Genomic DNA, 26053 nt, shown 5'->3' with positions numbered 1-26053 from the left:
AAAGCCTACAGTACCTGGTATTCCCAGGCGGTCTCCCATCCAGGTACTAACTAGGCCCGACACTGCTTAGCTTCTGAGATCAGACGAGATCAGGCGCATTCAGTGTGGTGTGGCCGTAGGCTCTGGGCCTTCTGAGATTTGTACCTTTAAGCATCTAGTTGGCTAGACCATGCAGTTTTGAAAGCCAATTGAGAAATGGCTCACTGCCTGAACATGGAGCACAAAAAAGCCTACAGCACCTGGTATTCCCAGGCGGTCTCCCATCCAGGTACTAACTAGGCCCGAAACTGCTTAGCTTCCGAGATCGGGCGCATTCATTGTGGTGTAGCCCTAAAATTGAGAAATGCTAAGAGTATTACTCTTATGCATTTACAGTTAGTAAGCTAAGCCATAAAGCCACTTGCAACATGATACCACGCTCATCACCTGATCAGGCTCGATCAGGCGAGATATATAAGACTTGTGGGCCCATTCAGGACTCCTATGTCTGGTAGGATAACTTTACTCCATCCATCCTGTTTCTGTTGCAAGGAGTTGGAGAGAACAACCAACACAACCATGGCTTTCTTTCAAGACTCTTTATGGACTCAATATTCTCTGAACTGCATTACATGTGAAGGTAGATTTATTACCCATGAACACACTACCCGTATGTTAATTTTATGTAAATAGGTAGCGCCAGCCCTCATGTTGTTGTCCAACATTTCCGCTATTAAAAGGGATACATTTATTTTGGAATCATAAGCAAATTTAAAAAGAAATTGAGAAGTGGCACAATTACTAATCATAGAGCACAAAAAAGCCTACAGAACCTGGTATTCCCAGTCGGTCTCCCATCCAGGTACTAACTAGGCTCGACACTGCTTAGCTTCTGAGATCAGACGCATTCAGTGTGGTGTGGCCGTAGGCTCTGGGCCTTCTGAGATTTGTACCTTTAAGCATCTAATTGGCTAGACCATGCAGTTTTGAAAGCCAATTGAGAAATGGCTCACTGCCTGAACATGGAGCACAAAAAAGCCTACAGCACCTGGTATTCCCAGGCGGTCTCCCATCCAGGTACTAACTAGGCCCGACACTGCTTAGCTTCTGAGATCAGACGCATTCAGTGTGGTGTGGCCGTAGGCTCTTGGCCTTCTGAGATTTGTACCTTTAAGCATCTAGTTGGCTAGACCATGCAGTTTTGAAAGCCAATTGAGAAATGGCTCACTGCCTGAACATGGAGCACAAAAAAGCCTACAGCACCTGGTATTCCCAGGCGGTCTCCCATCCAGGTACTAACTAGGCCCGAAACTGCTTAGCTTCCGAGATCGGGCGCATTCATTGTGGTGTAGCCCTAAAATTGAGAAATGCTAAGAGTATTACTCTTATGCATTTACAGTTAGTAAGCTAAGCCATAAAGCCACTTGCAACATGATACCACGCTCATCACCCGATCAGGCTCGATCAGGCGAGATATATAAGACTTGTGGGCCCATTCAGGACTCCTATGTCTGGTAGGATAACTTTACTCCATCCTTCCTGTTTCTGTTGCAGGGAGTTGGAGAGAACAACCAACACAACCATGGCTTTCTTTCAAGACTCTTTATGGACTCAATATTCTCTGAACTGCATTACATGTGAAGGTAGATGTATTACCCATGAACACACTACCCGTATGTTAATTTTATGTAAATAGGTAGCGCCAGCCCTCATGTTGTTGTCCAACATTTCCGCTATTAAAAGGGATACATTTATTTTGGAATCATAAGCAAATTTAAAAAGAAATTGAGAAGTGGCACAATTACTAATCATAGAGCACAAAAAAGCCTACAGAACCTGGTATCCCCAGGCGGTCTCCCATCCAGGTACTAACTAGGCCCGACACTGCTTAGCTTCTGAGATCAGACGCATTCAGTGTGGTGTGGCCGTAGGCTCTGGGCCTTCTGAGATTTGTACCTTTAAGCATCTAATTGGCTAGACCATGCAGTTTTGAAAGCCAATTGAGAAATGGCTCACTGCCTGAACATGGAGCACAAAAAAGCCTACAGCACCTGGTATTCCCAGGCGGTCTCCCATCCAGGTACTAACTAGGCCCGACACTGCTTAGCTTCTGAGATCAGACGCATTCAGTGTGGTGTGGCCGTAGTCTCTGGGCTTTCTGAGATTTGTACCTTTAAGCATCTAGTTGGCTAGACCATGCAGTTTTGAAAGCCAATTGAGAAATGGCTCACTGCCTGAACATGGAGCACAAAAAAGCCTACAGCACCTGGTATTCCCAGGCGGTCTCCCATCCAGGTACTAACTAGGCCCGACACTGCTTTGCTTCTGAGATCAGACGAGATCAGGCGCATTCAGTGTGGTGTGGCCGTAGGCTCTAGGCCTTCTGAGATTTGTACCTTTAAGCATCTAGTTGGCTAGACCATGCAGTTTTGGAAGCCAATTGAGAAATGGCTCACTGCCTGAACATGGAGCACAAAAAAGCCTACAGCACCTGGTATTCCCAGGCGGTCTCCCATCCAGGTACTAACTAGGCCCGAAACTGCTTAGCTTCCGAGATCGGGCGCATTCATTGTGGTGTAGCCCTAAAATTGAGAAATGCTAAGAGTATTACTCTTATGCATTTACAGTTAGTAAGCTAAGCCATAAAGCCACTTGCAACATGATACCACGCTCATCACCCGATCAGGCTCGATCAGGCGAGATATATAAGACTTGTGGGCCCATTCAGGACTCCTATGTCTGGTAGGATAACTTTACTCCATCCATCCTGTTTCTGTTGCAGGGAGTTGGAGAGAACAACCAACACAACCATGGCTTTCTTTCAAGACTCTTTATGGACTCAATATTCTCTGAACTGCATTACATGTGAAGGTAGATTTATTACCCATGAACACACTACCCGTATGTTAATTTTATGTAAATAGGTAGCGCCAGCCCTCATGTTGTTGTCCAACATTTCCGCTATTAAAAGGGATACATTTATTTTGGAATCATAAGCAAATTTAAAAAGAAATTGAGAAGTGGCACAATTACTAATCATAGAGCACGAAAAAGCCTACAGAACCTGGTATTCCCAGGCGGTCTCCCATCCAGGTACTAACTATGCCCGACACTGCTTAGCTTCTGAGATCAGACGAGATCAGGCGCATTCAGTGTGGTGTGGCCGTAGGCTCTGGGCCTTCTGAGATTTGTACCTTTAAGCATCTAGTTGGCTAGACCATGCAGTTTTGAAAGCCAATTGAGAAATGGCTCACTGCCTGAACATGGAGCACAAAAAAGCCTACAGCACCTGGTATTCCCAGGCGGTCTCCCATCCAGGTACTAACTAGGCCTGACACTGCTTAGCTTCTGAGATCAGGCGCATTCAGTGTGGTGTGGCAGTAGGCTCTGGGTCTTCTGAGATTTGTACCTTTAAGCATCTAGTTGGCTAGACCATGCAGTTTTGAAAGCCAATTGAGAAATGGCTCACTGCCTGAACATGGAGCACAAAAAAAGCCTACAGCACCTGGTATTCCCAGGCGGTCTCCCATCCAGGTACTAACTAGGCCCGACACTGCTTAGCTTCTGAGATCAGACGAGATCAGGCGCATTCAGTGTGGTGTGGCCGTAGGCTCTGGGCCTTCTGAGATTTGTACCTTTAAGCATCTAGTCGGCTAGACCATGCAGTTTTGAAAGCCAATTGAGAAATGGCTCACTGCCTGAACATGGAGCACAAAAAAGCCTACAGCACCTGGTATTCCCAGGCGGTCTCCCATTCAGGCACTAACTAGGCCCGACACTGCTTAGCTTCTGAGATCAGACGAGATCTGGCGCATTCACTGTGGTGTGGCCGTAGGCTCTGGGCTTTCTGAGATTTGTACCTTTAAGCATCTAGTTGGCTAGACCATGCAGTTTTGAAAGCCAATTGAGAAATGGCTCACTGCCTGAACATGGAGCACAAAAAAGCCTACAGCACCTGGTATTCCCAGGCGGTCTCCCATCCAGGTACTAACTAGGCCCGAAACTGCTTAGCTTCCGAGATCGGGCGCATTCATTGTGGTGTAGCCCTAAAATTGAGAAATGCTAAGAGTATTACTCTTATGCATTTACAGTTAGTAAGCTAAGCCATAAAGCCACTTGCAACATGATACCACGCTCATCACCCGATCAGGCTCGATCAGGCGAGATATATAAGACTTGTGGGCCCATTCAGGACTCCTATGTCTGGTAGAATAACTTTACTCCATCCATCCTGTTTCTGTTGCAGGGAGTTGGAGAGAACAACCAACACAACCATGGCTTTCTTTCAAGACTCTTTATGGACTCAATATTCTCTGAACTGCATTACATCTGAAGGTAGATTTATTACCCATGAACACACTACCCGTATGTTAATTTTATGTAAATAGGTAGCGCCAGCCCTCATGTTGTTGTCCAACATTTCCGCTATTAAAAGGGATACATTTATTTTGGAATCATAAGCAAATTTAAAAAGAAATTGAGAAGTGGCACAATTACTAATCATAGAGCACAAAAAAGCCTACAGAACCTGGTATTCCCAGGCGGTCTCCCATCCAGGTACTAACTAGGCCCGACACTGCTTAGCTTCTGAGATCAGACGAGATCAGGCGCATTCAGTGTGGTGTGGCCGTAGGCTCTGGGCCTTCTGAGATTTGTACCTTTAAGCATCTACTTGGCTAGACCATGCAGTTTTGAAAGCCAATTGAGAAATGGCTCACTGCCTGAACATGGAGCACAAAAAAGCCTACAGCACCTGGTATTCCCAGGCGGTCTCCCATCCAGGTACTAACTAGGCCCGACACTGCTTAGCTTCTGAGATCAGACGCATTCAGTGTGGTGTGGCCGTAGGCTCTGGGCTTTCTGAGATTTGTACCTTTAAGCATCTAGTTGGCTAGACCATGCAGTTTTGAAAGCCAATTGAGAAATGGCTCACTGCCTGAACATGGAGCACAAAAAAGCCTACAGCACCTGGTATTCCCAGGCGGTCTCCCATCCAGGTACTAACTAGGCCCGAAACTGCTTAGCTTCCGAGATCGGGCGCATTCATTGTGGTGTAGCCCTAAAATTGAGAAATGCTAAGAGTATTACTCTTATGCATTTACAGTTAGTAAGCTAAGCCATAAAGCCACTTGCAACATGATACCACGCTCATCACCCGATCAGGCTCGATCAGGCGAGATATATAAGACTTGTGGGCCCATTCAGGACTCCTATGTCTGGTAGGATAACTTTACTCCATCCATCCTGTTTCTGTTGCAGGGAGTTGGAGAGAACAACCAACACAACCATGGCTTTCTTTCAAGACTCTTTATGGACTCAATATTCTCTGAACTGCATTACATGTGAAGGTAGATTTATTACCCATGAACACACTACCCGTATGTTAATTTTATGTAAATAGGTAGCGCCAGCCCTCATGTTGTTGTCCAACATTTCCGCTATTAAAAGGGATACATTTATTTTGGAATCATAAGCAAATTTAAAAAGAAATTGAGAAGTGGCACAATTACTAATCATAGAGCACAAAAAAGCCTACAGAACCTGGTATTCCCAGGCTGTCTCCCATCCAGGTACTAACTAGGCCCGACACTGCTTAGCTTCTGAGATCAGACGAGATCAGGCGAGATCAGGCGCATTCAGTGTGGTGTGGCCGTAGGCTCTGGGCCTTCTGAGATTTGTACCTTTAAGCATCTAGTTGGCTAGACCATGCAGTTTTGAAAGCCAATTGAGAAATGGCTCACTGCCTGAACATGGAGCACAAAAAAGCCTACAGCACCTGGTATTCCCAGGCCGTCTCCCATTCAGGTACTAACTAGGCCCAACACTGCTTAGCTTCTGAGATCAGACGAGATCAGGCGCATTCAGTGTGGTGTGGCCGTAGGCTCTGGGCTTTTTGAGATTTGTACCTTTAAGCATCTAGATGGCTAGACCATGCAGTTTTGAAAGCCAATTGAGAAATGGCTCACTGCCTGAACATGGAGCACAAAAAAGCCTACAGCACCTGGTATTCCCAGGCGGTCTCCCATCCAGGTACTAACTAGGCCCGAAACTGCTTAGCTTCCGAGATCGGGCGCATTCATTGTGGTGTAGCCCTAAAATTGAGAAATGCTAAGAGTATTACTCTTATGCATTTACAGTTAGTAAGCTAAGCCATAAAGCCACTTGCAACATGATACCACGCTCATCACCCGATCAGGCTCGATCAGGCGAGATATATAAGACTTGTGGGCCCATTCAGGACTCCTAAGTCTGTTAGAATAACTTTACTCCATCCATCCTGTTTCTGTTGCAGGGAGTTGGAGAGAACAACCAACACAACCATGGCTTTCTTTCAAGACTCTTTATGGACTCAATATTCTCTGAACTGCATTACATGTGAAGGTAGATTTATTACCCATGAACACACTACCCGTATGTTAATTTTATGTAAATAGGTAGCGCCAGCCCTCATGTTGTTGTCCAACATTTCCGCTATTAAAAGGGATACATTTATTTTGGAATCATAAGCAAATTTAAAAAGAAATTGAGAAGTGGCACAATTACTAATCATAGAGCACAAAAAAGCCTACAGAACCTGGTATTCCCAGGCCGTCTCCCATCGAGGTACTAACTAGGCCCGACACTGCTTAGCTTCTGAGATCAGACGAGATCAGGCGCATTCAGTGTAGTGTGGCCGTAGGCTCTGGGCCTTCTCAGATTTGTACCTTTAAGCATCTAGTTGGCTAGACCATGCAGTTTTGAAAGCCAATTGAGAAATGGCTCACTGCCTGAACATGTAGCACAAAAAAGCCTACAGCACCTGGTATTCCCAGGCGGTCTCCCATCCAGGTACTAACTAGGCCCGACACTGCTTAGCTTCTGAGATCAGACGCATTCAGTGTGGTAGGCTCTGGGCCTTCTGAGATTTGTACCTTTAAGCATCTAGTTGGCTAGACCATGCAGTTTTGAAAGCCAATTGAGAAATGGCTCACTGCCTGAACATGGAGCACAAAAAAGCCTACAGCACCTGGTATTCCCAGGCGGTCTCCCATTCAGGTACTAACTAGGCCCGACACTGCTTAGCTTCTGAGATCAGACGAGATCAGGCGCATTCACTGTGGTGTGGCCGTAGGCTCTGGGCTTTCTGAGATTTGTACCTTTAAGCATCTAGTTGGCTAGACCATGCAGTTTTGAAAGCCAATTGAGAAATGGCTCACTGCCTGAACATGGAGCACAAAAAAGCCTACAGCACCTGGTATTCCCAGGCGGTCTCCCATCCAGGTACTAACTAGGCCCGAAACTGCTTAGCTTCTGAGATCAGACGAGATCTGGCGCATTCATTGTGGTGTGGCCCTAAAATTGAGAAATGCTAAGATTATTACTCTTATGCATTTACAGTTAGTAAGCTAAGCCATAAAGCCACTTGCAACATGATACCACGCTCATCACCCGATCAGGCTCGATCAGGCGAGATATATAAGACTTGTGGGCCCATTCAGGACTCCTATGTCTGGTAGGATAACTTTACTCCATCCATCCTGTTTCTGTTGCAGGGAGTTGGAGAGAACAACCAACACAACCATGGCTTTCTTTCAAGACTCTTTATGGACTCAATATTCTCTGAACTGCATTACATGTGAAGGTAGATTTATTACCCATGAACACACTACCCGTATGTTAATTTTATGTAAATAGGTAGCGCCAGCCCTCATGTTGTTGTCCAACATTTCCGCTATTAAAAGGGATACATTTATTTTGGAATCATAAGCAAATTTAAAAAGAAATTGAGAAGTGGCACAATTACTAATCATAGAGCACAAAAAAGCCTACAGAACCTGGTATTCCCAGGCGGTCTCCCATCCATGTACTAACTTGGCCTGACACTGCTTAGCTTCTGAGATCAGACGAGATCTGGCGCATTCAGTGTGGTGTGGCCGTAGGCTCTGAGCCTTCTGAGATTTGTACCTTTAAGCATCTAGTTGGCTAGACCATGCAGTTTTGAAAGCCAATTGAGAAATGGCTCACTGCCTGAACATGGAGCACAAAAAAGGCTACAGCACCTGGTATTCCCAGGCGGTCTCCCATCCAGGTACTAACTAGGCCCAACACTGCTTAGTTTCTGAGATCAGACGAGATCAGGCGCATTCAGTGTGGTGTGGCCGTAGGCTCTGGGCCTTCTGAGATTTGTACCTTTAAGCATCTAGTTGGCTAGACCATGCAGTTTTGAAAGCCAATTGAGAAATGGCTCACTGCCTGAACATGGAGCACAAAAAAGCCTACAGCACCTGGTATTCCCAGGCGGTCTCCCATCCAGGTACTAACTAGGCCCGACACTGCTTAGCTTCTGAGATCAGACGAGATCAGGCGCATTCAGTGTGGTGTGGCCGTAGGCTCTGGGCTTTCTGAGATTTGTACCTTTAAGCATCTAGTTGGCTAGACCATGCAGTTTTGAAAGCCAATTGAGAAATGGCTCACTGCCTGAACATGGAGCACAAAAAAGCCTACAGCACCTGGTATTCCCAGGCGGTCTCCCATCCAGGTAGTAACTAGGCCCGAAACTGCTTAGCTTCCGAGATCGGGCGCATTCATTGTGGTGTAGCCCTAAAATTGAGAAATGCTAAGAGTATTACTCTTATGCATTTACAGTTAGTAAGCTAAGCCATAAAGCCACTTGCAACATGATACCACGCTCATCACCCGATCAGGCTCGATCAGGCGAGATATATAAGACTTGTGGGCCCATTCAGGACTCCTATGTCTGGTAGGATAACTTTACTCCATCCTTCCTGTTTCTGTTGCAGGGAGTTGGAGAGAACAACCAACACAACCATGGCTTTCTTTCAAGACTCTTTATGGACTCAATATTCTCTGAACTGCATTACATGTGAAGGTAGATGTATTACCCATGAACACACTACCCGTATGTTAATTTTATGTAAATAGGTAGCGCCAGCCCTCATGTTGTTGTCCAACATTTCCGCTATTAAAAGGGATACATTTATTTTGGAATCATAAGCAAATTTAAAAAGAAATTGAGAAGTGGCACAATTACTAATCATAGAGCACAAAAAAGCCTACAGAACCTGGTATCCCCAGGCGGTCTCCCATCCAGGTACTAACTAGGCCCGACACTGCTTAGCTTCTGAGATCAGACGCATTCAGTGTGGTGTGGCCGTAGGCTCTGGGCCTTCTGAGATTTGTACCTTTAAGCATCTAATTGGCTAGACCATGCAGTTTTGAAAGCCAATTGAGAAATGGCTCACTGCCTGAACATGGAGCACAAAAAAGCCTACAGCACCTGGTATTCCCAGGCGGTCTCCCATCCAGGTACTAACTAGGCCCGACACTGCTCAGCTTCTGAGATCAGACGCATTCAGTGTGGTGTGGCCGTAGGCTCTAGGCCTTCTGAGATTTGTACCTTTAAGCATCTAGTTGGCTAGACCATGCAGTTTGGAAAGCCAATTGAGAAATGGCTCACTGCCTGAACATGGAGCACAAAAAAAGCCTACAGCACCTGGCATTCCCAGGCGGTCTCCCATCCAGGTACTAACTAGGCCCGACACTGCTTTGCTTCTGAGATCAGACGAGATCAGGCGCATTCAGTGTGGTGTGGCCGTAGGCTCTAGGCCTTCTGAGATTTGTACCTTTAAGCATCTAGTTGGCTAGACCATGCAGTTTTGGAAGCCAATTGAGAAATGGCTCACTGCCTGAACATGGAGCACAAAAAAGCCTACAGCACCTGGTATTCCCAGGCGGTCTCCCATCCAGGTACTAACTAGGCCCGAAACTGCTTAGCTTCCGAGATCGGGCGCATTCATTGTGGTGTAGCCCTAAAATTGAGAAATGCTAAGAGTATTACTCTTATGCATTTACAGTTAGTAAGCTAAGCCATAAAGCCACTTGCAACATGATACCACGCTCATCACCCGATCAGGCTCGATCAGGCGAGATATATAAGACTTGTGGGCCCATTCAGGACTCCTATGTCTGGTAGGATAACTTTACTCCATCCATCCTGTTTCTGTTGCAGGGAGTTGGAGAGAACAACCAACACAACCATGGCTTTCTTTCAAGACTCTTTATGGACTCAATATTCTCTGAACTGCATTACATGTGAAGGTAGATTTATTACCCATGAACACACTACCCGTATGTTAATTTTATGTAAATAGGTAGCGCCAGCCCTCATGTTGTTGTCCAACATTTCCGCTATTAAAAGGGATACATTTATTTTGGAATCATAAGCAAATTTAAAAAGAAATTGAGAAGTGGCACAATTACTAATCATAGAGCACAAAAAAGCCTACAGAACCTGGTATTCCCAGGCGGTCTCCCATCCAGGTACTAACTAGGCCCGACACTGCTTAGCTTCTGAGATCAGACGAGATCAGGCGCATTCAGTGTGGTGTGGCCGTAGGCTCTGGGCCTTCTGAGATTTGTACCTTTAAGCATCTAGTTGGCTAGACCATGCAGTTTTGAAAGCCAATTGAGAAATGGCTCACTGCCTGAACATGGAGCACAAAAAAGCCTACAGCACCTGGTATTCCCAGGCGGTCTCCCATCCAGGTACTAACTAGGCCTGACACTGCTTAGCTTCTGAGATCAGGCGCATTCAGTGTGGTGTGGCAGTAGGCTCTGGGTCTTCTGAGATTTGTACCTTTAAGCATCTAGTTGGCTAGACCATGCAGTTTTGAAAGCCAATTGAGAAATGGCTCACTGCCTGAACATGGAGCACAAAAAAAGCCTACAGCACCTGGTATTCCCAGGCGGTCTCCCATCCAGGTACTAACTAGGCCCGACACTGCTTAGCTTCTGAGATCAGACGAGATCAGGCGCATTCAGTGTGGTGTGGCCGTAGGCTCTGGGCCTTCTGAGATTTGTACCTTTAAGCATCTAGTCGGCTAGACCATGCAGTTTTGAAAGCCAATTGAGAAATGGCTCACTGCCTGAACATGGAGCACAAAAAAGCCTACAGCACCTGGTATTCCCAGGCGGTCTCCCATTCAGGCACTAACTAGGCCCGACACTGCTTAGCTTCTGAGATCAGACGAGATCTGGCGCATTCACTGTGGTGTGGCCGTAGGCTCTGGGCTTTCTGAGATTTGTACCTTTAAGCATCTAGTTGGCTAGACCATGCAGTTTTGAAAGCCAATTGAGAAATGGCTCACTGCCTGAACATGGAGCACAAAAAAGCCTACAGCACCTGGTATTCCCAGGCGGTCTCCCATCCAGGTACCAACTAGGCCCGAAACTGCTTAGCTTCCGAGATCGGGCGCATTCATTGTGGTGTAGCCCTAAAATTGAGAAATGCTAAGAGTATTACTCTTATGCATTTACAGTTAGTAAGCTAAGCCATAAAGCCACTTGCAACATGATACCACGCTCATCACCCGATCAGGCTCGATCAGGCGAGATATATAAGACTTGTGGGCCCATTCAGGACTCCTATGTCTGGTAGAATAACTTTACTCCATCCATCCTGTTTCTGTTGCAGGGAGTTGGAGAGAACAACCAACACAACCATGGCTTTCTTTCAAGACTCTTTATGGACTCAATATTCTCTGAACTGCATTACATCTGAAGGTAGATTTATTACCCATGAACACACTACCCGTATGTTAATTTTATGTAAATAGGTAGCGCCAGCCCTCATGTTGTTGTCCAACATTTCCGCTATTAAAAGGGATACATTTATTTTGGAATCATAAGCAAATTTAAAAAGAAATTGAGAAGTGGCACAATTACTAATCATAGAGCACAAAAAAGCCTACAGAACCTGGTATTCCCAGGCGGTCTCCCATCCAGGTACTAACTAGGCCCGACACTGCTTAGCTTCTGAGATCAGACGAGATCAGGCGCATTCAGTGTGGTGTGGCCGTAGGCTCTGGGCCTTCTGAGATTTGTACCTTTAAGCATCTACTTGGCTAGACCATGCAGTTTTGAAAGCCAATTGAGAAATGGCTCACTGCCTGAACATGGAGCACAAAAAAGCCTACAGCACCTGGTATTCCCAGGCGGTCTCCCATCCAGGTACTAACTAGGCCCGACACTGCTTAGCTTCTGAGATCAGACGCATTCAGTGTGGTGTGGCTGTAGGCTCTGGGCTTTCTGAGATTTGTACCTTTAAGCATCTAGTTGGCTAGACCATGCAGTTTTGAAAGCCAATTGAGAAATGGCTCACTGCCTGAACATGGAGCACAAAAAAGCCTACAGCACCTGGTATTCCCAGGCGGTCTCCCATCCAGGTACTAACTAGGCCCGAAACTGCTTAGCTTCCGAGATCGGGCGCATTCATTGTGGTGTAGCCCTAAAATTGAGAAATGCTAAGAGTATTACTCTTATGCATTTACAGTTAGTAAGCTAAGCCATAAAGCCACTTGCAACATGATACCACGCTCATCACCCGATCAGGCTCGATCAGGCGAGATATATAAGACTTGTGGGCCCATTCAGGACTCCTATGTCTGGTAGGATAACTTTACTCCATCCATCCTGTTTCTGTTGCAGGGAGTTGGAGAGAACAACCAACACAACCATGGCTTTCTTTCAAGACTCTTTATGGACTCAATATTCTCTGAACTGCATTACATGTGAAGGTAGATTTATTACCCATGAACACACTACCCGTATGTTAATTTTATGTAAATAGGTAGCGCCAGCCCTCATGTTGTTGTCCAACATTTCCGCTATTAAAAGGGATACATTTATTTTGGAATCATAAGCAAATTTAAAAAGAAATTGAGAAGTGGCACAATTACTAATCATAGAGCACAAAAAAGCCTACAGAACCTGGTATTCCCAGGCGGTCTCCCATCCAGGTACTAACTAGGCCCGACACTGCTTAGCTTCTGAGATCAGACGAGATAAGGCGCATTCAGTGTGGTGTGGCCGTAGGCTCTGGGCCTTCTGAGATTTGTACCTTTAAGCATCTAGTTGGCTAGACCATGCAGTTTTGAAAGCCAATTGAGAAATGGCTCACTGCCTGAACATGGAGCACAAAAAAGCCTACAGCACCTGGTATTCCCAGGCCGTCTCCCATTCAGGTACTAACTAGGCCCAACACTGATTAGCTTCTGAGATCAGACGAGATCAGGCGCATTCAGTGTGGTGTGGCCGTAGGCTCTGGGCTTTTTGAGATTTGTACCTTTAAGCATCTAGATGGCTAGACCATGCAGTTTTGAAAGCCAATTGAGAAATGGCTCACTGCCTGAACATGGAGCACAAAAAAGCCTACAGCACCTGGTATTCCCAGGCGGTCTCCCATCCAGGTACTAACTAGGCCCGAAACTGCTTAGCTTCCGAGATCGGGCGCATTCATTGTGGTGTAGCCCTAAAATTGAGAAATGCTAAAAGTATTACTCTTATGCATTTACAGTTAGTAAGCTAAGCCATAAAGCCACTTGCAACATGATACCACGCTCATCACCCGATCAGGCTCGATCAGGCGAGATATATAAGACTTGTGGGCCCATTCAGGACTCCTATGTCTGGTAGAATAACTTTACTCCATCCATCCTGTTTCTGTTGCAGGGAGTTGGAGAGAACAACCAACACAACCATGGCTTTCTTTCAAGACTCTTTATGGACTCAATATTCTCTGAACTGCATTACATGTGAAGGTAGATTTATTACCCATGAACACACTACCCGTATGTTAATTTTATGTAAATAGGTAGCGCCAGCCCTCATGTTGTTGTCCAACATTTCCGCTATTAAAAGGGATACATTTATTTTGGAATCATAAGCAAATTTAAAAAGAAATTGAGAAGTGGCACAATTACTAATCATAGAGCACAAAAAAGCCTACAGAACCTGGTATTCCCAGGCCGTCTCCCATCGAGGTACTAACTAGGCCCGACACTGCTTAGCTTCTGAGATCAGACGAGATCAGGCGCATTCAGTGTAGTGTGGCCGTAGGCTCTGGGCCTTCTCAGATTTGTACCTTTAAGCATCTAGTTGGCTAGACCATGCAGTTTTGAAAGCCAATTGAGAAATGGCTCACTGCCTGAACATGTAGCACAAAAAAGCCTACAGCACCTGGTATTCCCAGGCGGTCTCCCATCCAGGTACTAACTAGGCCCGACACTGCTTAGCTTCTGAGATCAGACGCATTCAGTGTGGTAGGCTCTGGGCCTTCTGAGATTTGTACCTTTAAGCATCTAGTTGGCTAGACCATGCAGTTTTGAAAGCCAATTGAGAAATGGCTCACTGCCTGAACATGGAGCACAAAAAAGCCTACAGCACCTGGTATTCCCAGGCGGTCTCCCATTCAGGTACTAACTAGGCCCGACACTGCTTAGCTTCTGAGATCAGAACGAGATCAGGCGCATTCACTGTGGTGTGGCCGTAGGCTCTGGGCTTTCTGAGATTTGTACCTTTAAGCATCTAGTTGGCTAGACCATGCAGTTTTGAAAGCCAATTGAGAAATGGCTCACTGCCTGAACATGGAGCACAAAAAAGCCTACAGCACCTGGTATTCCCAGGCGGTCTCCCATCCAGGTACTAACTAGGCCCGAAACTGCTTAGCTTCTGAGATCAGACGAGATCTGGCGCATTCATTGTGGTGTGGCCCTAAAATTGAGAAATGCTAAGATTATTACTCTTATGCATTTACAGTTAGTAAGCTAAGCCATAAAGCCACTTGCAACATGATACCACGCTCATCACCCGATCAGGCTCGATCAGGCGAGATATATAAGACTTGTGGGCCCATTCAGGACTCCTATGTCTGGTAGGATAACTTTACTCCATCCATCCTGTTTCTGTTGCAGGGAGTTGGAGAGAACAACCAACACAACCATGGCTTTCTTTCAAGACTCTTTATGGACTCAATATTCTCTGAACTGCATTACATGTGAAGGTAGATTTATTACCCATGAACACACTACCCGTATGTTAATTTTATGTAAATAGGTAGCGCCAGCCCTCATGTTGTTGTCCAACATTTCCGCTATTAAAAGGGATACATTTATTTTGGAATCATAAGCAAATTTAAAAAGAAATTGAGAAGTGGCACAATTACTAATCATAGAGCACAAAAAAGCCTACAGAACCTGGTATTCCCAGGCGGTCTCCCATCCATGTACTAACTAGGCCTGACACTGCTTAGCTTCTGAGATCAGACGAGATCTGGCGCATTCAGTGTGGTGTGGCCGTAGGCTCTGAGCCTTCTGAGATTTGTACCTTTAAGCATCTAGTTGGCTAGACCATGCAGTTTTGAAAGCCAATTGAGAAATGGCTCACTGCCTGAACATGGAGCACAAAAAAGCCTACAGCACCTGGTATTCCCAGGCGGTCTCCCATCCAGGTACTAACTAGGCCCAACACTGCTTAGTTTCTGAGATCAGACGAGATCAGGCGCATTCAGTGTGGTGTGGCCGTAGGCTCTGGGCCTTCTGAGATTTGTACCTTTAAGCATCTAGTTGGCTAGACCATGCAGTTTTGAAAGCCAATTGAGAAATGGCTCACTGCCTGAACATGGAGCACAAAAAAGCCTACAGCACCTGGTATTCCCAGGCGGTCTCCCATCCAGGTACTAACTAGGCCCGACACTGCTTAGCTTCTGAGATCAGACGAGATCAGGCGCATTCAGTGTGGTGTGGCCGTAGGCTCTGGGCTTTCTGAGATTTGTACCTTTAAGCATCTAGTTGGCTAGACCATGCAGTTTTGAAAGCCAATTGAGAAATGGCTCACTGCCTGAACATGGAGCACAAAAAAGCCTACAGCACCTGGTATTCCCAGGCGGTCTCCCATCCAGGTAGTAACTAGGCCCGAAACTGCTTAGCTTCCGAGATCGGGCGCATTCATTGTGGTGTAGCCCTAAAATTGAGAAATGCTAAGAGTATTACTCTTATGCATTTACAGTTAGTAAGCTAAGCCATAAAGCCACTTGCAACATGATACGACGCTCATCACCCGATCAGGCGAGATATATAAGACTTGTGGGCCCATTCAGGACTCCTATGTCTGGTAGGATAACTTTACTCCATCCATCCTGTTTCTGTTGCAGGGAGTTGGAGAGAACAACCAACACAACCATGGCTTTCTTTCAAGACTCTTTATGGACTCAATATTCTCTGAACTGCATTACATGTGAAGGTAGATTTATTACCCATGAACACACTACCCGTATGTTAATTTTATGTAAATAGGTAGCGCCAGCCCTCATGTTGTTGTCCAACATTTCCGCTATTAAAAGGGATACATTTATTTTGGAATCATAAGCAAATTTAAAAAGAAATTGCGAATTGGCACAATTACTAATCATAGAGCACAAAAAAGCCTACAGAACCTGGTATTCCCAGGCGGTCTCCCATCCAGGTACTAACTAGGCCCGACACTGCTTAGCTTCTGAGATCAGATGAGATCAGGCGCATTCAGTGTGGTGTGGCCGTAGGCTCTGGGCCTTCTGAGATTTGTACCTTTAAGCATCTAGTTGGCTAGACCATGCAGTTTTGAAAGCCAATTGAGAAATGGCTCACTGCCTGAACATGGAGCACAAAAAAGCCTACAGCACCTGGTATTCCCAGGCGGTCTCCCATCCAGGTACTAACTAGGCCCGAAACTGCTTAGCTTCCAAGATCGGGCGCATTCATTGTGGTGTAGCACTACAATTGAGAAATGCGAAGATTATTACTCTTATGCATTTACAGTTAGTAAGCTAAGCCATAAAGCCACTTGCAACATGATACCACGCTCATCACCCGATCAGGCTCGATCAGGCGAGATATATAAGACTTGTGGGCCCATTCAGGACTCCTATGTCTGGTAGGATAACTTTACTCCATCCATCCTGTTTCTGTTGCAGGGAGTTGGAGAGAACAACCAACACAACCATGGCTTTCTTTCAAGACTCTTTATGGACTCAATATTCTCTGAACTGCATTACATGTGAAGGTAGATTTATTACCCATGAACACACTACCCGTATGTTAATTTTATGTAAATAGGTAGCGCCAGCCCTCATGTTGTTGTCCAACATTTCCGCTATTAAAAGGGATACATTTATTTTGGAATCATAAGCAAATTTAAAAAGAAATTGAGAAGTGGCACAATTACTAATCATAGAGCACAAAAAAGCCTACAGCACCTGGTATTCCCAGGCCGTCTCCCATCCAGGTACTAACTAGGCCCGACACTGCTTAGCTTCTGAGATCAGACGAGATCAGGCACATTCAGTGTGGTGTGGCCGTAGGGTCTGGGCCTTATGTGATTTGTACCTTTAAGCATCTAGTTGGCTAGACCATGCAGTTTTGAAAGCCAATTGAGAAATGGCTCACTGCCTGAACATGGAGCACAAAAAAGCCTACAGCACCTGGTATTCCCAGGCGGTCTCCCATCCAGGTATTAACTAGGCCCGACACTGCTTAGCTTCTGAGATCAGTGTGGTGTGGCTGTAGGCTCTGGCACTTCTGAGATTTGTACTTTTAAGCATCTAGTTGGCTAGACCATGCAGTTTTGAAAGCCAATTGAGAAATGGCTCACTGCCTGAACATGGAGCACAAAAAAGCCTACAGCACCTGGTATTCCCAGGCAGTCTCCCATCCAGGTACTAACTAGGCCCGACACTGCTTAGCTTCTGAGATCAGACACATTCAGTGTGGTGTGGCCGTAGGCTCTGGGCCTTCTGAGATTTGTACCTTTAAGCATCTAGTTGGCTAGACCATGCAGTTTTGAAAGCCAATTGAGAAATGGCTCACTGCCTGAACATGGAGCACAAAAAAGCCTACAGCACCTGGTATTCCCAGGCGGTCTCCCATCCAGGTACTAACTAGGCCCGAAATTGCTTAGCTTCGGAGATCAGGCGCATTCATTGTGGTGTAGCCCTAAAATTGAGAAATGCTAAGAGTATTACTCTTATGCATTTACAGTTAGTAAGCTAAGCCATAAAGCCACTTGCAACATGATACCACGCTCATCACCCGATCAGGCTCGATCAGGCGAGATATATAAGACTTGTGGGCCCATTCAGGACTCCTATGTCTAGTAGGATAACTTTACTCCATCCATCCTGTTTCTGTTGCAGGGAGTTGGAGAGAACAACCAACACAACCATGGCTTTCTTTCAAGACTCTTTATGGACTCAATATTCTCTGAACTGCATTAGATGTGAAGGTAGATTTATTACCCATGAACACACTACCCGTATGTTAATTTTATGTAAATAGGTAGCGCCAGCCCTCATGTTGTTGTCCAACATTTCCGCTATTAAAAGGGATACATTTATTTTGGAATCATAAGCAAATTTAAAAAGAAATTGAGAAGTGGCACAATTACTAATCATAGAGCACAAAAAAGCCTACAGAAACTGGTATTCCCAGGCCGTCTCCCATCCAGGTACTAATTAGGCCCGACACTGCTTAGCTTCTGAGATCAGACGCATTCAGTGTGGTGTGGCCGTAGGCTCTGGGCCTTCTGAGATTTGTACCTTTAAGCATCTAGTTGGCTAGACCATGCAGTTTTGAAAGCCAATTGAGAAATGGCTCACTGCCTGAACATGGAGCACAAAAAAGCCTACAGCACCTGGTATTCCCAGGTGGTCTCCCATCCAGGTACTAACTAGGCCCGACACTGCTTAGCTTCTGAGATCAGGCGCATTCAGTGTGGTGTGGCCATAGGCTCTGGGCCTTCTGAGATTTGTACCTTTAAGCATCTAGTTGGCTAGACCATGCAGTTTTGAAAGCCAATTGAGAAATGGCTCACTGCCTGAACATGGAGCACAAAAAAAGCCTACAGCACCTGGTATTCCCAGGCGGTCTCCCATCCAGGTACTAACTAGGCCCGACACTGCTTAGCTTCTGAGATCAGACGAGATCAGGCGCATTCAGTGTGGTGTGGCGGTAGGCTCTGAGCCTTCTGAGATTTGTACCTTTAAGCATCTAGTTGGCTAGACCATGCAGTTTTGAAAGCCAATTGAGAAATGGCTCACTGCCTGAACATGGAGCACAAAAAAGCCTACAGCACCTGGTATTCCCAGGCGGTCTCCCATTCAGGTACTAACTAGGCCCGACACTGCTTAGTTTCTGAGATCAGACGAGATCTGGCGCATTCACTGTGGTGTGGCCGTAGGCTCTGGGCTTTCTGAGATTTGTACCTTTAAGCATCTAGTTGGCTAGACGATGCAGTTTTGAAAGCCAATTGAGAAATGGCTCACTGCCTGAACATGGAGCACAAAAAAGCCTACAGCACCTGGGATTCCCAGGCGGTCTCCCATCCAGGTACTAACTAGGCCGGAAACTGCTTAGCTTCCGAGATCGGGCGCATTCATTGTGGTGTAGCCCTAAAATTGAGAAATGCTAAGAGTATTACTCTTATGCATTTACAGTTAGTAAGCTAAGCCATAAAGCCACTTGCAACATGATACCACGCTCATCACCCGATCAGGCTCGATCAGGCGAGATATATAAGACTTGTGGGCCCATTCAGGACTCCTATGTCTGGTAGAATAACTTTACTCCATCCATCCTGTTTCTGTTGCAGGGAGTTGGAGAGAACAACCAACACAACCATGGCTTTCTTTCAAGACTCTTTATGGACTCAATATTCTCTGAACTGCATTACATGTGAAGGTAGATTTATTACCCATGAACACACTACCCGTATGTTAATTTTATGTAAATAGGTAGCGCCAGCCCTCATGTTGTTGTCCAACATTTCCGCTATTAAAAGGGATACATTTATTTTGGAATCATAAGCAAATTTAAAAAGAAATTGAGAAGTGGCACAATTACTAATCATAGAGCACAAAAAAGCCTACAGAACCTGGTATTCCCAGGCCGTCTCCCATCGAGGTACTAACTAGGCCCGACACTGCTTAGCTTCTGAGATCAGACGAGATCAGGCGCATTCAGTGTGGTGTGGCCGTAGGCTCTGGGCCTTCTGAGATTTGTACCTTTAAGCATCTAGTTGGCTAGACCATGCAGTTTTGAAAGCCAATTGAGAAATGGCTCACTGCCTGAACATGTAGCACAAAAAAGCCTACAGCACCTGGTATTCCCAGGCGGTCTCCCATCCAGGTACTAACTAGGCCCGACACTGCTTAGCTTCTGAGATCAGACGCATTCAGTGTGGTGTGGCCGTAGGCTCTGGGCCTTCTGAGATTTGTACCTTTAAGCATCTAGTTGGCTAGACCATGCAGTTTTGAAAGCCAATTGAGAAATGGCTCACTGCCTGAACATGGAGCACAAAAAAGCCTACAGCACCTGGTATTCCCAGGCGGTCTCCCATTCAGGTACTAACTAGGCCCGACACTGCTTAGCTTCTGAGATCAGACGAGATCAGGCGCATTCACTGTGGTGTGGCCGTAGGCTCTGGGCTTTCTGAGATTTGTACCTTTAAGCATCTAGTTGGCTAGACCTTGCAGTTTTGAAAGCCAATTGAGAAATGGCTCACTGCCTGAACATGGAGCACAAAAAAGCCTACAGCACCTGGTATTCCCAGGCGGTCTCCCATTCAGGTACTAACTAGGCCCGACACTGCTTAGCTTCTGAGATCAGACGAGATCAGGCGCATTCACTGTGGTGTGGCCGTAGGCTCTGGGCTTTCTGAGATTTGTACCTTTAAGCATCTAGTTGGCTAGACCATGCAGTTTTGAAAGCCAATTGAGAAATGGCTCACTGCCTGAACATGGAGCACAAAAAAGCCTACAGCACCTGGTATTCCCAGGCGGTCTCCCATCCAGGTAGTAACTAGGCCCGAAACTGCTTAGCTTCCGAGATCGGGCGCATTCATTGTGGTGTAGCCCTAAAATTGAGAAATGCTAAGAGTATTACTCTTATGCATTTACAGTTAGTAAGCTAAGCCATAAAGCCACTTGCAACATGATACCACGCTCATCACCCGATCAGGCTCGATCAGGCGAGATATATAAGACTTGTGGGCCCATTCAGGACTCCTATGTCTGGTAGGATAACTTTACTCCATCCATCCTGTTTCTGTTGCAGGGAGTTGGAGAGAACAACCAACACAACCATGGCTTTCTTTCAAGACTCTTTATGGACTCAATATTCTCTGAACTGCATTACATGTGAAGGTAGATTTATTACCCATGAACACACTACCCGTATGTTAATTTTATGTAAATAGGTAGCGCCAGCCCTCATGTTGTTGTCCAACATTTCCGCTATTAAAAGGGATACATTTATTTTGGAATCATAAGCAAATTTAAAAAGAAATTGAGAAGTGGCACAATTACTAATCATAGAGCACAAAAAAGCCTACAGAACCTGGTATTCCCAGGCGGTCTCCCATCCAGGTACTAACTAGGCCTGACACTGCTTAGCTTCTGAGATCAGACGAGATCTGGCGCATTCAGTGTGGTGTGGCCGTAGGCTCTGGGCCTTCTGAGATTTGTACCTTTAAGCATCTAGTTGGCTAGACCATGCAGTTTTGAAAGCCAATTGAGAAATGGCTCACTGCCTGAACATGGAGCACAAAAAAGCCTACAGCACCTGGTATTCCCAGGCGGTCTCCCATCCAGGTACTAACTAGGCCCGACACTGCGTAGCTTCTGAGATCAGACGAGATCAGGCGCATTCAGTGTGGTGTGGCCGTAGGCTTTGGGCCTTCTGAGATTTGTACCTTTAAGCATCTAGTTGGCTAGACCATGCAGTTTTGAAAGCCAATTGAGAAATGGCTCACTGCCTGAACATGGAGCACAAAAAAGCCTACAGCACCTGGTATTCCCAGGCGGTCTCCCATCCAGGTACTAACTAGACCCGACACTGCTTAGCTTCTGAGATCAGACGAGATCAGGCGCATTCAGTGTGGTGTGGCCGTAGGCTCTGGGCTTTCTGAGATTTGTACCTTTAAGCATCTAGTTGGCTAGACCATGCAGTTTTGAAAGCCAATTGAGAAATGGCTCACTGCCTGAACATGGAGCACAAAAAAGCCTACAGCACCTGGTATTCCCAGGCGGTCTCCCATCCAGGTAGTAACTAGGCCCGAAACTGCTTAGCTTCCGAGATCGGGCGCATTCATTGTGGTGTAGCCCTAAAATTGAGAAATGCTAAGAGTATTACTCTTATGCATTTACAGTTAGTAAGCTAAGCCATAAAGCCACTTGCAACATGATACCACGCTCATCACCCAATCAGGCTCGATCAGGCGAGATATATAAGACTTGTGGGCCCATTCAGGACTCCTATGTCTGGTAGGATAACTTTACTCCATCCATCCTGTTTCTGTTGCAGGGAGTTGGAGAGAACAACCAACACAACCATGGCTTTCTTTCAAGACTCTTTATGGACTCAATATTCTCTGAACTGCATTACATGTGAAGGTAGATTTATTACCCATGAACACACTACCCGTATGTTAATTTTATGTAAATAGGTAGCGCCAGCCCTCATGTTGTTGTCCAACATTTCCGCTATTAAAAGGGATACATTTATTTTGGAATCATAAGCAAATTTAAAAGGAAATTGAGAATTGGCACAATTACTAATCATAGCGCACAAAAAAGCCTACAGAACCTGGTATTCCCAGGCGGTCTCCCATCCAGGTACTAACTAAGCCCGACACTGCTTAGCTTCTGAGATCAGGCGCATTCAGTGTGGTGTGGCTGTAGGCTCTGGGCCTTCTGAGATTTGTACCTTTAAGCATCTAGTTGGCTAGACCATGCAGTTTTGAAAGCCAATTGAGAAATGGCTCACTGCCTGAACATGGAGCACAAAAAAGCCTACAGCACCTGGTATTCCCAGGCGGTCTCCCATCCAGGTACTAACTAGGCCCGACACTGCTTAGCTTCTGAGATCAGACGAGATCAGGCGCATTCAGTGTGGTGTGGCCGTAGGCTCTGGGCCTTCTGAGATTTGTACCTTTAAGCATCTAGTTGGCTAGACCATGCAGTTTTGAAAGCCAATTGAGAAATGGCTCACTGCCTGAACATGGAGCACAAAAAAGCCTACAGCACCTGGTATTCCCAGGCGGTCTCCCATCCAGGTAGTAACTAGGCCCGAAACTGCTTAGCTTCCGAGATCGGGCGCATTCATTGTGGTGTAGCCCTAAAATTGAGAAATGCTAAGAGTATTACTCTTATGCATTTACAGTTAGTAAGCTAAGCCATAAAGCCACTTGCAACATGATACCACGCTCATCACCCGATCAGGCTCGATCAGGCGAGATATATAAGACTTGTGGGCCCATTCAGGACTCCTATGTCTGGTAGGATAACTTTACTCCATCCATCCTGTTTCTGTTGCAGGGAGTTGGAGAGAACAACCAACACAACCATGGCTTTCTTTCAAGACTCTTTATGGACTCAATATTCTCTGAACTGCATTACATGTGAAGGTAGATTTGTTACCCATGAACACACTACCCGTATGTTAATTTTATGTAAATAGGTAGCGCCAGCCCTCATGTTGTTGTCCAACATTTCCGCTATTAAAAGGGATACATTTATTTTGGAATCATAAGCAAATTTAAAAAGAAATTGAGAATTGGCACAATTACTAATCATAGCGCACAAAAAAGCCTACAGAACCTGGTATTCCCAGGCTGTCTCCCATCCAGGTACTAACTAGGCCCGACACTGCTTAGCTTCTGAGATCAGATGAGATCAGGCGCATTCAGTGTGGTGTGGCTGTAGGCTCTGGGCCTTCTGAGATTTGTACCTTTAAGCATCTAGTTGGCTAGACCATGCAGTTTTGAAAGCCAATTGAGAAATGGCTCACTGCCTGAACATGGAGCACAAAAAAGCCTACAGCACCTGGTATTCCCAGGCGGTCTCCCATCCAGGTACTAACTAGGCCCGACACTGCTTAGCTTCTGAGATCAGACGAGATCAGGCGCATTCAGTGTGGTGTGGCCGTAGGCTCTGGGCCTTCTGAGATTTGTACCTTTAAGCATCTAGTTGGCTAGACCATGCAGTTTTGAAAGCCAATTGAGAAATGGCTCACTGCCTGAACATGGAGCACAAAAAAGCCTACAGCACCTGGTATTCCCAGGCGGTCTCCCATCCAGGTACTAACTAGGCCCGAAACTGCTTAGCTTCCGAGATCGGGCGCATTCATTGTGGTGTAGCACTAAAATTGAGAAATGCGAAGAGTATTACTCTTATGCATTTACAGTTAGTAAGCTAAGCCATAAAGCCACTTGCAACATGATACCACGCTCATCACCCGATCAGGCTCGATCAGGCGAGATATATAAGACTTGTGGGCCCATTCAGGACTCCTATGTCTGGTAGGATCACTTTACTCCATCCATCCTGTTTCTGTTGCAGGGAGTTGGAGAGAACAACCAACACAACCATGGCTTTCTTTCAAGACTCTTTATGGACTCAATATTCTCTGAACTGCATTACATGTGAAGGTAGATTTATTACCCATGAACACACTACCCGTATGTTAATTTTATGTAAATAGGTAGCGCCAGCCCTCATGTTGTTGTCCAACATTTCCGCTATTAAAAGGGATACATTTATTTTGGAATCATAAGCAAATTTAAAAAGAAATTGAGAAGTGGCACAATTACTAATCATAGAGCACAAAAAAAGCCTACAGCACCTGGTATTCCCAGGCGGTCTCCCATCCAGGTACTAACTAGGCCCGACACTGCTTAGCTTCTGAGATCAGACGAGATCAGGCACATTCAGTGTGGTGTGGCCGTAGGCTCTGGGCTTTCTGAGATTTGTACCTTTAAGCATCTAGTTGGCTAGACCATGCAGTTTTGAAAGCCAATTGAGAAATGGCTCACTGCCTGAACATGGAGCACAAAAAAGCCTACAGCACCTGGTATTCCCAGGCGGTCTCCCATCCAGGTATTAACTATGCCCGACACTGCTTTGCTTCTGAGATCAGACGCATTCAGTGTGGTGTGGCCGTAGGCTCTGGGCCTTCTGAGATTTGTACCTTTAAGCATCTAGTTGGCTAGACCATGCAGTTTTGAAAGCCAATTGAGAAATGGCTCACTGCCTGAACATGGAGCACAAAAAAGCCTACAGCACCTGGTATTCCCAGGCGGTCTCCCATCCAGGTACTAACTAGGCCCGACACTGCGTAGCTTCTGAGATCAGACGAGATCAGGCGCATTCAGTGTGGTGTGGCCGTAGGCTTTGGGCCTTCTGAGATTTGTACCTTTAAGCATCTAGTTGGCTAGACCATGCAGTTTTGAAAGCCAATTGAGAAATGGCTCACTGCCTGAACATGGAGCACAAAAAAGCCTACAGCACCTGGTATTCCCAGGCAGTCTCCCATCCAGGTACTAACTAGGCCCGACACTGCTTAGCTTCTGAGATCAGACGCATTCAGTGTGGTGTGGCCGTAGGCTCTGGGCTTTCTGAGATTTGTACCTTTAAGCATCTAGTTGGCTAGACCATGCAGTTTTGAAAGACAATTGAGAAATGGCTCACTGCCTGAACATGGAGCACAAAAAAGCCTACAGCACCTGGTATTCCCAGGCGGTCTCCCATCCAGGTAGTAACTAGGCCCGAAACTGCTTAGCTTCCGAGATCGGGCGCATTCATTGTGGTGTAGCCCTAAAATTGAGAAATGCTAAGAGTATTACTCTTATGCATTTACAGTTAGTAAGCTAAGCCATAAAGCCACTTGCAACATGATACCACGCTCATCACCCGATCAGGCTCGATCAGGCGAGATATATAAGACTTGTGGGCCCATTCAGGACTCCTATGTCTGGTAGGATAACTTTACTCCATCCATCCTGTTTCTGTTGCAGGGAGTTGGAGAGAACAACCAACACAACCATGGCTTTCTTTCAAGACTCTTTATGGACTCAATATTCTCTGAACTGCATTACATGTGAAGGTAGATTTATTACCCATGAACACACTACCCGTATGTTAATTTTATGTAAATAGGTAGCGCCAGCCCTCATGTTGTTGTCCAACATTTCCGCTATTAAAAGGGATACATTTATTTTGGAATCATAAGCAAATTTAAAAAGAAATTGAGAATTGGCACAATTACTAATCATAGCGCACAAAAAAGCCTACAGAACCTGGTATTCCCAGGCGGTCTCCCATCCAGGTACTAACTAGGCCCGACACTGCTTAGCTTCTGAGATCAGACGAGATCAGGCGCATTCAGTGTGGTGTGGCTGTAGGCTCTGGGCCTTCTGAGATTTGTACCTT

The 26053-nt window shown here is 45.8% G+C and overlaps 32 non-coding genes and 38 pseudogenes across 32 annotated transcripts; all 70 read right to left on the bottom strand.

The window, feature by feature from the left end:
* Positions 1–2: 2 nt before the first annotated feature.
* LOC138493523 (5S ribosomal RNA) lies at positions 3–121 on the bottom strand. The gene has a single exon (XR_011276538.1). It is a non-coding gene; the product is annotated as a 5S ribosomal RNA (ribosomal RNA).
* Positions 122–227: 106 nt separating this feature from the next.
* LOC138495734 (5S ribosomal RNA) lies at positions 228–336 on the bottom strand (annotated as a pseudogene).
* A 464-nt stretch (positions 337–800) lies between these two features.
* On the bottom strand, positions 801–909 carry LOC138495564 (5S ribosomal RNA; annotated as a pseudogene).
* Positions 910–1015: 106 nt separating this feature from the next.
* Positions 1016–1124, bottom strand: LOC138495054 (5S ribosomal RNA; annotated as a pseudogene).
* A 106-nt stretch (positions 1125–1230) lies between these two features.
* LOC138495733 (5S ribosomal RNA) lies at positions 1231–1339 on the bottom strand (annotated as a pseudogene).
* Positions 1340–1803: 464 nt separating this feature from the next.
* On the bottom strand, positions 1804–1912 carry LOC138495509 (5S ribosomal RNA; annotated as a pseudogene).
* Positions 1913–2018: 106 nt separating this feature from the next.
* LOC138495193 (5S ribosomal RNA) lies at positions 2019–2127 on the bottom strand (annotated as a pseudogene).
* Positions 2128–2233: 106 nt separating this feature from the next.
* LOC138493513 (5S ribosomal RNA) lies at positions 2234–2352 on the bottom strand. Its single transcript, XR_011276529.1, has one exon. It is a non-coding gene; the product is annotated as a 5S ribosomal RNA (ribosomal RNA).
* A 106-nt stretch (positions 2353–2458) lies between these two features.
* LOC138495731 (5S ribosomal RNA) lies at positions 2459–2567 on the bottom strand (annotated as a pseudogene).
* Positions 2568–3031: 464 nt separating this feature from the next.
* LOC138494444 (5S ribosomal RNA) lies at positions 3032–3150 on the bottom strand. Its single transcript, XR_011277373.1, has one exon. It is a non-coding gene; the product is annotated as a 5S ribosomal RNA (ribosomal RNA).
* Positions 3151–3256: 106 nt separating this feature from the next.
* Positions 3257–3365, bottom strand: LOC138495257 (5S ribosomal RNA; annotated as a pseudogene).
* A 107-nt stretch (positions 3366–3472) lies between these two features.
* Positions 3473–3591, bottom strand: LOC138494181 (5S ribosomal RNA). The gene has a single exon (XR_011277134.1). It is a non-coding gene; the product is annotated as a 5S ribosomal RNA (ribosomal RNA).
* Positions 3592–3697: 106 nt separating this feature from the next.
* Positions 3698–3816, bottom strand: LOC138494758 (5S ribosomal RNA; annotated as a pseudogene).
* A 106-nt stretch (positions 3817–3922) lies between these two features.
* LOC138495730 (5S ribosomal RNA) lies at positions 3923–4031 on the bottom strand (annotated as a pseudogene).
* Positions 4032–4495: 464 nt separating this feature from the next.
* Positions 4496–4614, bottom strand: LOC138493842 (5S ribosomal RNA). Its single transcript, XR_011276828.1, has one exon. It is a non-coding gene; the product is annotated as a 5S ribosomal RNA (ribosomal RNA).
* A 106-nt stretch (positions 4615–4720) lies between these two features.
* Positions 4721–4829, bottom strand: LOC138495053 (5S ribosomal RNA; annotated as a pseudogene).
* A 106-nt stretch (positions 4830–4935) lies between these two features.
* On the bottom strand, positions 4936–5044 carry LOC138495729 (5S ribosomal RNA; annotated as a pseudogene).
* A 464-nt stretch (positions 5045–5508) lies between these two features.
* Positions 5509–5637, bottom strand: LOC138495152 (5S ribosomal RNA; annotated as a pseudogene).
* A 106-nt stretch (positions 5638–5743) lies between these two features.
* LOC138494104 (5S ribosomal RNA) lies at positions 5744–5862 on the bottom strand. Its single transcript, XR_011277064.1, has one exon. It is a non-coding gene; the product is annotated as a 5S ribosomal RNA (ribosomal RNA).
* A 106-nt stretch (positions 5863–5968) lies between these two features.
* On the bottom strand, positions 5969–6077 carry LOC138495728 (5S ribosomal RNA; annotated as a pseudogene).
* A 464-nt stretch (positions 6078–6541) lies between these two features.
* On the bottom strand, positions 6542–6660 carry LOC138494754 (5S ribosomal RNA; annotated as a pseudogene).
* Positions 6661–6766: 106 nt separating this feature from the next.
* LOC138495599 (5S ribosomal RNA) lies at positions 6767–6874 on the bottom strand (annotated as a pseudogene).
* Positions 6875–6973: 99 nt separating this feature from the next.
* LOC138494065 (5S ribosomal RNA) lies at positions 6974–7092 on the bottom strand. Its single transcript, XR_011277030.1, has one exon. It is a non-coding gene; the product is annotated as a 5S ribosomal RNA (ribosomal RNA).
* Positions 7093–7198: 106 nt separating this feature from the next.
* Positions 7199–7317, bottom strand: LOC138495171 (5S ribosomal RNA; annotated as a pseudogene).
* Positions 7318–7781: 464 nt separating this feature from the next.
* Positions 7782–7900, bottom strand: LOC138494808 (5S ribosomal RNA; annotated as a pseudogene).
* Positions 7901–8006: 106 nt separating this feature from the next.
* LOC138494264 (5S ribosomal RNA) lies at positions 8007–8125 on the bottom strand. Its single transcript, XR_011277210.1, has one exon. It is a non-coding gene; the product is annotated as a 5S ribosomal RNA (ribosomal RNA).
* Positions 8126–8231: 106 nt separating this feature from the next.
* LOC138494169 (5S ribosomal RNA) lies at positions 8232–8350 on the bottom strand. Its single transcript, XR_011277123.1, has one exon. It is a non-coding gene; the product is annotated as a 5S ribosomal RNA (ribosomal RNA).
* A 679-nt stretch (positions 8351–9029) lies between these two features.
* Positions 9030–9138, bottom strand: LOC138495508 (5S ribosomal RNA; annotated as a pseudogene).
* Positions 9139–9244: 106 nt separating this feature from the next.
* LOC138495305 (5S ribosomal RNA) lies at positions 9245–9353 on the bottom strand (annotated as a pseudogene).
* Positions 9354–9460: 107 nt separating this feature from the next.
* On the bottom strand, positions 9461–9579 carry LOC138493746 (5S ribosomal RNA). The gene has a single exon (XR_011276741.1). It is a non-coding gene; the product is annotated as a 5S ribosomal RNA (ribosomal RNA).
* A 106-nt stretch (positions 9580–9685) lies between these two features.
* LOC138495727 (5S ribosomal RNA) lies at positions 9686–9794 on the bottom strand (annotated as a pseudogene).
* A 464-nt stretch (positions 9795–10258) lies between these two features.
* On the bottom strand, positions 10259–10377 carry LOC138493841 (5S ribosomal RNA). Its single transcript, XR_011276827.1, has one exon. It is a non-coding gene; the product is annotated as a 5S ribosomal RNA (ribosomal RNA).
* Positions 10378–10483: 106 nt separating this feature from the next.
* Positions 10484–10592, bottom strand: LOC138495256 (5S ribosomal RNA; annotated as a pseudogene).
* A 107-nt stretch (positions 10593–10699) lies between these two features.
* Positions 10700–10818, bottom strand: LOC138494157 (5S ribosomal RNA). The gene has a single exon (XR_011277112.1). It is a non-coding gene; the product is annotated as a 5S ribosomal RNA (ribosomal RNA).
* A 106-nt stretch (positions 10819–10924) lies between these two features.
* On the bottom strand, positions 10925–11043 carry LOC138494757 (5S ribosomal RNA; annotated as a pseudogene).
* A 679-nt stretch (positions 11044–11722) lies between these two features.
* Positions 11723–11841, bottom strand: LOC138493840 (5S ribosomal RNA). Its single transcript, XR_011276826.1, has one exon. It is a non-coding gene; the product is annotated as a 5S ribosomal RNA (ribosomal RNA).
* A 106-nt stretch (positions 11842–11947) lies between these two features.
* LOC138495105 (5S ribosomal RNA) lies at positions 11948–12056 on the bottom strand (annotated as a pseudogene).
* Positions 12057–12162: 106 nt separating this feature from the next.
* Positions 12163–12271, bottom strand: LOC138495726 (5S ribosomal RNA; annotated as a pseudogene).
* Positions 12272–12735: 464 nt separating this feature from the next.
* Positions 12736–12854, bottom strand: LOC138494598 (5S ribosomal RNA). Its single transcript, XR_011277513.1, has one exon. It is a non-coding gene; the product is annotated as a 5S ribosomal RNA (ribosomal RNA).
* Positions 12855–12960: 106 nt separating this feature from the next.
* Positions 12961–13079, bottom strand: LOC138494448 (5S ribosomal RNA). The gene has a single exon (XR_011277377.1). It is a non-coding gene; the product is annotated as a 5S ribosomal RNA (ribosomal RNA).
* A 106-nt stretch (positions 13080–13185) lies between these two features.
* LOC138495725 (5S ribosomal RNA) lies at positions 13186–13294 on the bottom strand (annotated as a pseudogene).
* Positions 13295–13758: 464 nt separating this feature from the next.
* Positions 13759–13877, bottom strand: LOC138494753 (5S ribosomal RNA; annotated as a pseudogene).
* A 106-nt stretch (positions 13878–13983) lies between these two features.
* LOC138495598 (5S ribosomal RNA) lies at positions 13984–14091 on the bottom strand (annotated as a pseudogene).
* A 99-nt stretch (positions 14092–14190) lies between these two features.
* LOC138494236 (5S ribosomal RNA) lies at positions 14191–14310 on the bottom strand. The gene has a single exon (XR_011277184.1). It is a non-coding gene; the product is annotated as a 5S ribosomal RNA (ribosomal RNA).
* Positions 14311–14416: 106 nt separating this feature from the next.
* LOC138495170 (5S ribosomal RNA) lies at positions 14417–14535 on the bottom strand (annotated as a pseudogene).
* Positions 14536–14999: 464 nt separating this feature from the next.
* Positions 15000–15118, bottom strand: LOC138494833 (5S ribosomal RNA; annotated as a pseudogene).
* Positions 15119–15224: 106 nt separating this feature from the next.
* On the bottom strand, positions 15225–15343 carry LOC138493620 (5S ribosomal RNA). The gene has a single exon (XR_011276626.1). It is a non-coding gene; the product is annotated as a 5S ribosomal RNA (ribosomal RNA).
* Positions 15344–15449: 106 nt separating this feature from the next.
* LOC138494144 (5S ribosomal RNA) lies at positions 15450–15568 on the bottom strand. Its single transcript, XR_011277101.1, has one exon. It is a non-coding gene; the product is annotated as a 5S ribosomal RNA (ribosomal RNA).
* A 669-nt stretch (positions 15569–16237) lies between these two features.
* LOC138493625 (5S ribosomal RNA) lies at positions 16238–16356 on the bottom strand. Its single transcript, XR_011276631.1, has one exon. It is a non-coding gene; the product is annotated as a 5S ribosomal RNA (ribosomal RNA).
* A 679-nt stretch (positions 16357–17035) lies between these two features.
* Positions 17036–17154, bottom strand: LOC138494620 (5S ribosomal RNA). The gene has a single exon (XR_011277533.1). It is a non-coding gene; the product is annotated as a 5S ribosomal RNA (ribosomal RNA).
* Positions 17155–17465: 311 nt separating this feature from the next.
* LOC138495325 (5S ribosomal RNA) lies at positions 17466–17574 on the bottom strand (annotated as a pseudogene).
* Positions 17575–18468: 894 nt separating this feature from the next.
* Positions 18469–18577, bottom strand: LOC138494889 (5S ribosomal RNA; annotated as a pseudogene).
* A 107-nt stretch (positions 18578–18684) lies between these two features.
* LOC138493938 (5S ribosomal RNA) lies at positions 18685–18803 on the bottom strand. Its single transcript, XR_011276914.1, has one exon. It is a non-coding gene; the product is annotated as a 5S ribosomal RNA (ribosomal RNA).
* Positions 18804–18909: 106 nt separating this feature from the next.
* On the bottom strand, positions 18910–19028 carry LOC138494752 (5S ribosomal RNA; annotated as a pseudogene).
* A 679-nt stretch (positions 19029–19707) lies between these two features.
* Positions 19708–19826, bottom strand: LOC138494616 (5S ribosomal RNA). Its single transcript, XR_011277530.1, has one exon. It is a non-coding gene; the product is annotated as a 5S ribosomal RNA (ribosomal RNA).
* A 106-nt stretch (positions 19827–19932) lies between these two features.
* On the bottom strand, positions 19933–20041 carry LOC138495052 (5S ribosomal RNA; annotated as a pseudogene).
* Positions 20042–20147: 106 nt separating this feature from the next.
* On the bottom strand, positions 20148–20266 carry LOC138494063 (5S ribosomal RNA). The gene has a single exon (XR_011277028.1). It is a non-coding gene; the product is annotated as a 5S ribosomal RNA (ribosomal RNA).
* Positions 20267–20372: 106 nt separating this feature from the next.
* Positions 20373–20491, bottom strand: LOC138494062 (5S ribosomal RNA). The gene has a single exon (XR_011277027.1). It is a non-coding gene; the product is annotated as a 5S ribosomal RNA (ribosomal RNA).
* A 679-nt stretch (positions 20492–21170) lies between these two features.
* LOC138494711 (5S ribosomal RNA) lies at positions 21171–21289 on the bottom strand (annotated as a pseudogene).
* Positions 21290–21395: 106 nt separating this feature from the next.
* LOC138493958 (5S ribosomal RNA) lies at positions 21396–21514 on the bottom strand. The gene has a single exon (XR_011276932.1). It is a non-coding gene; the product is annotated as a 5S ribosomal RNA (ribosomal RNA).
* A 106-nt stretch (positions 21515–21620) lies between these two features.
* Positions 21621–21739, bottom strand: LOC138493610 (5S ribosomal RNA). The gene has a single exon (XR_011276617.1). It is a non-coding gene; the product is annotated as a 5S ribosomal RNA (ribosomal RNA).
* A 679-nt stretch (positions 21740–22418) lies between these two features.
* Positions 22419–22527, bottom strand: LOC138495243 (5S ribosomal RNA; annotated as a pseudogene).
* Positions 22528–22633: 106 nt separating this feature from the next.
* LOC138494132 (5S ribosomal RNA) lies at positions 22634–22752 on the bottom strand. The gene has a single exon (XR_011277090.1). It is a non-coding gene; the product is annotated as a 5S ribosomal RNA (ribosomal RNA).
* A 679-nt stretch (positions 22753–23431) lies between these two features.
* On the bottom strand, positions 23432–23550 carry LOC138494512 (5S ribosomal RNA). Its single transcript, XR_011277435.1, has one exon. It is a non-coding gene; the product is annotated as a 5S ribosomal RNA (ribosomal RNA).
* A 106-nt stretch (positions 23551–23656) lies between these two features.
* Positions 23657–23775, bottom strand: LOC138494120 (5S ribosomal RNA). The gene has a single exon (XR_011277079.1). It is a non-coding gene; the product is annotated as a 5S ribosomal RNA (ribosomal RNA).
* A 680-nt stretch (positions 23776–24455) lies between these two features.
* LOC138493424 (5S ribosomal RNA) lies at positions 24456–24574 on the bottom strand. The gene has a single exon (XR_011276448.1). It is a non-coding gene; the product is annotated as a 5S ribosomal RNA (ribosomal RNA).
* A 106-nt stretch (positions 24575–24680) lies between these two features.
* LOC138495554 (5S ribosomal RNA) lies at positions 24681–24789 on the bottom strand (annotated as a pseudogene).
* Positions 24790–24895: 106 nt separating this feature from the next.
* LOC138493956 (5S ribosomal RNA) lies at positions 24896–25014 on the bottom strand. The gene has a single exon (XR_011276931.1). It is a non-coding gene; the product is annotated as a 5S ribosomal RNA (ribosomal RNA).
* Positions 25015–25120: 106 nt separating this feature from the next.
* LOC138495195 (5S ribosomal RNA) lies at positions 25121–25229 on the bottom strand (annotated as a pseudogene).
* Positions 25230–25908: 679 nt separating this feature from the next.
* On the bottom strand, positions 25909–26027 carry LOC138493970 (5S ribosomal RNA). The gene has a single exon (XR_011276943.1). It is a non-coding gene; the product is annotated as a 5S ribosomal RNA (ribosomal RNA).
* Between the last annotated feature and the right edge of the window lie 26 nt (positions 26028–26053).

This window comes from Ambystoma mexicanum, chromosome 10 (assembly GCF_040938575.1).
Source record: "Ambystoma mexicanum isolate Mex_15411 chromosome 10, UKY_AmexF1_1, whole genome shotgun sequence".
NCBI classification, from domain to species: Eukaryota; Metazoa; Chordata; class Amphibia; order Caudata; family Ambystomatidae; genus Ambystoma; species Ambystoma mexicanum.
This window is presented reverse-complemented; position numbering and strand designations above follow the sequence as displayed.